We start from the raw sequence: 6,000 nt of genomic DNA, 5'->3' as shown, positions 1-6,000 counted from the left end.
ACCAGATACCGAAAGAATTGGGTATAAGGGAACAGGATAAAAAAGATTTAAATTCAAGGATTATAAGAGAGGATCATAAAAGGAATATAATGTATTGAGAAAGGTTAAGGGAACCCAAGTAATGAGATCCCGGGTATGATCCCTCAAACGATAAACGAGAACGAAAGTTAAGCGAACCGTATAACAGATCAGCGATCATTAGCCAAGTAATTAGAAGCTAATCAAAGAGATTAGTGAGGATGATGTCATCAAACCAATAAGAAGAGGACAAGCATGCGAAGATGACATAAGATTGATGACCTAAGCATGACCAAAAAGGAAGGAAGTGTGGTTGATTATTAACCACACAATTTTACATGGTTAAAAGGGTAATTAAACAAAACAAAAACCTAGAAACCAAGCAAAACAAATCACAAACACAAAAACACATCTTGACTTCATTTTAAGCAACAAAGCTCTCGGCTTTTCTTCTTTTTCAAAGAGGAAAATTTCAAAATTCAAGATCCAACCATTGTTAAATTGCAAGGTAATTATCCAAGGTTCCTTATGATTAGTTATGGCTATCCTAGGAGTTTAAGCTCCAAATTCCTTCACAATCTCTTTCAATAAATCATTTAATAAGAGAGTGAATAGTGTTTTCAAGAAATTTAAATTGTTTGATCTTGTGTTTTTGGTTAGATTAAGCTTTGTTAAGGACTTTCAAGGGTGATTCCAAGCTCCTTAGTTACTCTCACTCACCAAGGAAGATATAATCTCTTAACCTAGCATTGTTATTGAATATTAAGAGCTTATTATGAGTAGGATAGTTCATGAGAAGCATGGTGATTGAATATGTATAGATTAGTTGGTTTTGTGATGTTTTTGGAGTTGTAAATCTTGGTTATTAGTTAATGAACTTAAGAATAGTTTTAGTTCATGTTTGATATTAATATAAATTGGAAAACTTGAGGTGTTGGGACTGTTGTAGTGATGTATGGATGGATTTTGGTTGTATGGTTGAATTGTGGTTGGTTTGTGGTTGATTTGGAGTAGAATAAAAATTGGTAATCGCGTAAACATAGCCGTCGTAATGTCCGATTTACTTTAGACTGTTTTTGTTCTTAACATCAGGACCCGAGAACTCACTGTTAGGTTTTGACCACTGCCATGATTGGATAGTTCATGTTACAATCTTCATTTTGATATGTGGTTCATTTGAATCCGATGTACGGTTTAGGAGAAACGACCGTTTTAAGTAACGACATTTCGCGAACGAACCATTACCCCTCGCCTTACTTTGAAACATTGGTTAAAGACCTTAAATGACTAATTGGAGTATGAAACATTTATTTAAAGTGTATTAGGCAGTTGGTAAGGTACTTGAGAAAGAATCGCCTTAAAACTCTTAATGGTTAATTTATTAAAAATGGTGGAGCCGAGGTTACTCGAGCGACTTAAGAGAATTGTTGAGCGCAAAGCGAGCGTTAGAGTCTAATTGGTTAAAGTATAGATTCATAAGCGACTTTGGTTTAATTCCAACTTATATGTGGTTTATAGGTTACCAGACTCATCCCAGGACTTTTACCACCCCCAGTCGCTCAGGCAAGTTTTCTACCCGTTAAACTGTTGTTGTGATGTATACATATATATATGCATTATCTTGTGATAGATGCATGATGGTTAATTAGCAAATCTTGCGATATATTGGAGCATGTGATATGGTATATATGCATGTCTGTTTCGTAATCTTGATATATATCTATTGATTCAAATGCTTATTAGTTGCATAATACCTATGCTAGAGATAAGCAGTAATTTGCATATACCCTTAGTATAGGGGACCCAAAGGTGAACATTTTCTAAGACCGGGAGTCGATGTTCCCGAGTATATTATATATATTTATATATATATATATATAGTTTTCAAAACTATGAATCGAATAAGGTTTATTCGATAACTTTATTTTATTAATGAATATTATTTTGAATATTCATTCGAGGACATATGACTCCGTTTATTTTATTAGTGAATATTATTTTGAATATTCATTCGAGGACATATGACTCCGTTTATTTTATTAATGAATATTATTATTTGAATATTCATTCGAGAACTTATGACTCCGATTATTTACTAATTATTATTCTTAATTTTATTAAAGAATAATGTGTCGATAATCAAACTCACTTTTGATTATTCAAATAAAGATAGTACTTTCGTATAAGTATATCTTTGATTATTTAATATTCATTTCAAGTATAAGTTTTAAAACTTCTACTTCAATTATTTTTATATAGATTATTCTTTATGGGAATATTATTTAAATAATAATATTCAGATATTTTCTAATATATTGGGACTGATTTATTTTATTAAATCAGCATCACTCCAAACATTCTTAAAAATGTTTTCGAGTCTTCAAAATGATTTTAAAGGTTAGGGCGGATCCCAAAACTCATTTTTATATTTAAGATCCTCCTTTCAAAGGGGATTTAAATACTCGCTCAAAACCTGAGAGATCCGGCTCTGTGGTGTATTTTATATTCGCAACAAGGTTGCTATTTTGATAAAAGAGTTTTTGATTACTTACCCAACACTCGGGAAGTAAAATTCTTGGAATAAGTTAATCCATTAACAGGTATCGCCTGAGAAATATCGGTGAGTTTTCCTTTCTAACTAGATACGACTTCTTGGTGGAGCCGTATCAACAAGTTTCTACTTGGGGAAAGTGGGGACGAGCTTTACGTTTCAGAGTCATGGATTTCATCTGAACTAGGAGTGGCGTAAGTGGTCGAGTGGCGCCGTCCCAGCCTTATTATATTGGCCCAATTGGCCTGGAAGTTCCGCTAAGACGGTCCATTCCTTAGGAGTCCAGTGTTCGGTTGACAAGTAAATCCGACAGGTTCTCCTCTACATGTAGAAAATGGTGGGGTTGCACTACTGCGACTGATCATCGTGAGTGGTCTTCCTGGCGTGGCAAACTCCCGTAATGAGTTCATCATCCAGTTGGATATTTCCGCAACACTACCCAGAGCACTTCGATAGAAAGGCTACGGCTGGGTGATTGTTGAGTGTTGGCAGGGTCGAGTTTTTAAAATGATGTTTCCATCAAATGAAGTATCTCGTAACTTCGTTTCTTTTGAATGGTATTTCAAAGATTGATTCTATACAAGTTATGCCTTGTAGTCTCATCTATGTGAAGAACTTTTGAAACTAATTATAACTTGAACGGTGGTAGTTCAAGTAGTATTCGGAAAAGATATAAGCTTGGTTCATTTCTTTTGACCAAGACTTTCATGAGTACTATGAAAATGCTCATATATTGATAATCATTATACATATTATTTTGGTGGGCTTGTTGCTCACCCTTGCTTTCTTCTTTCATCACACCACAACAGATAGAAAAGATGAACAAGACCAAGCTTCCAATTCGCAAGCGGTTAGAAAACGTTCCGCAGTTTTCTGGAAGCGTTGATGCCGCCATAGCTGAGGTAGGAGCTACCAATAGGCTAGGTTTTCAACTATTGATGAACCAGTTCATGTATAATATGAATTGTAATAATGGCAAGGAATATGTAAATTATTCAGAAACCCTTTTAAGGTGTAACGGTTTATAATTGTGGAATAAAATGACTTGTGTTATTTTCGATATTCATCTCTGAGACTATAACTTGTGGTGTGTGTGTGTGTGTGTATATTGTGGGGTTACAGTACTCAGTAGTTGGTTGACTGTTAAGATTAAGTATTGATAAGGGAAATGGAACTCGTGACAACCCGAATCCCCGACCCCGGATTTGGAGGTGTTACAGGTTGCTCCACGAATGACAGGTCTGCCTGAATTTTCACAGGTTCATATTCTATCACATGGTTGGCATCAGGATTGTACTTCTTAAGTAATGACATATGGAACACATTATGCACATGCTGATACTGAGGTGGTAAGGCTAACTCATAGGCCACCTTCCCCACTTGACTCAAAATTTCAAAAGGACCTATATATCTAGGTGCTAACTTCCCTTTCTTGCCAAATCTAGACAACCCTTTCTTTGATGACATCTTCAGCAAAACGGCTTCGCCTACTTGAAATCTAACATCCTTACGTGCTGGATCCGCATACTTTCGCTATCTATCTTGAGCAGCAAGCAACCTTTTCTGAATTAATTTGACTTTCTCATGCAACTGTTGTACCAATTTTGAGCCTAGAATCTTTCCTTCTCCTACTTCATCCCAACTTGTCGGTGTTCTACATTTCTGTCCGTATAAAGCTTCGTATGGTGGCATGCCAATACTGGAGTGATAGTTGTTGTTATAGAAGAATTCTACTAATGGCAAGTGGTCGTCCCAACTTCCTGCAAAATCGATTGCACAACTGCACAACATGTCTTTGATTTTTTGAATTGTCCTTTCGCTCTGACCATCAGTCTGCGGGTGATACACCGTACTCATGTTCAGCTTCGTGCCAAGACTCTCTTGAAATTACTTCTAGAATCTCGAGTTAAAACGGGGATCTCTGTCTGAAACTATCGATACGGGTACTCCATGTCTTAGTACGATTTCACGCACATACAGATGAACCAATCTGTCCAATGACGACTTCTCATTAATTGGAAGAAAATGCGCCGACTTCGTAAGGCGATCAACTATAACCCATATAGCGTCATGTCTGGATTTCATTCGCGGTAGTCCCACTATAAAGTCCATGGCAATATTTTCCCATTTCCATTCTGGAATCTTCAGGGGCTGAATTAATCCGTTTGGTCGTTGATGTTCTGCCTTCACTTTCTGACAAGTATAACATTTCGCAACCCATTCTGCCACTTCTCGCTTCATATTTGGCCACCAAAAGTTCTGCTTCAAGTCTCGATACATCTTGGTGCTTCCCGGATGGATTGAAAATCTTGAATTGTAGGCTTCTCGCAAAATCTCATTCTTCAATTCAGGTTCATGAGGAATCCAAATTCTTGAGGAAAACCTTAGTATACCTTGCTCATCCTTTTGAGTACTAATCTCTTCTCCAGTTAGCTGATTTTTCTCTTTCTTCATTACTTCTTCCTGACATTTCCTTATCTTTTCCAATAATGTTGGCTGAAAAGTCATTGCACGATAAACTTCTTCAACTATTCCACAATTACAAAGTTCCAATTCAAATCTCTTGATCTCTTCAGACAATTCTTTTGGTGTTGCTATTGATAGGGATAAATAAATCCTGATTTTATTAATAATGGGCTGCTGGACCCAATAAGAAGATGTATGATATTCAGACCAGAAAGGTTAAGCCTGATGGACCAGATCAGGCCTGATGGAATAAAAAAGGCCCAAAAGCCCTGATTATTAATTAATTTCGTGATTAATTAATAAGGGAAAAATCAGCTGTTGAGAAGAGTCTTGATAAGGATATAAATCTTTATAGATAAGCCTCAAGGGGACCTAAAAGGATAAGGGATCAGTTTCCTACTATCTAGGACTCCAAAGTCCATTCTAACTATGAGACTTGCCCACCAAGTCTCCTATACCAAGTCCAATTCAAGGACCACCAACATCTATATAAGGGGTCTCACCCCATAAATCAGAACTACGTTTTTTGACTTGATCCTTGGCAATCAGCAAGGTACGTAGGCATCTTGTTAAGGCAGATTGAGTCACGAAACACAAGAGCAGTCAAATCGAGCCTCGAAGCTCACGTTCCTTAGTATTAAATACAGCAATTATATATAGTAGTTTTAATCCATAACATTTGGCGCCGTCTGTGGGAATTACGCAACAACAACCATGGCGAGAACACGGAGAACAACCAGCACTCTGGAGGAGGGAACACCATCAGGGACAACCCAGGTGATTTCATCAACCGTGGAGGTTCCTCCCCATTCAACTTATGCATCTACTCAGGGGGAAGCCCAGACAGGGGCAACTCATCCTCAGCCACAAGGGACAACTCCCCCGACTGTTCAAGGTACGAATCCTCAAGTTCAACAAATACATATACCTGTGAATTCTCGACCCGTCGGGTATGAATACTCAAC

The sequence above is a fragment of the Apium graveolens genome, chromosome 9 (assembly GCF_009905375.1).
Source record: "Apium graveolens cultivar Ventura chromosome 9, ASM990537v1, whole genome shotgun sequence".
Classification (NCBI taxonomy): Eukaryota; Viridiplantae; Streptophyta; class Magnoliopsida; order Apiales; family Apiaceae; genus Apium; species Apium graveolens.
This window is presented reverse-complemented; position numbering follows the sequence as displayed.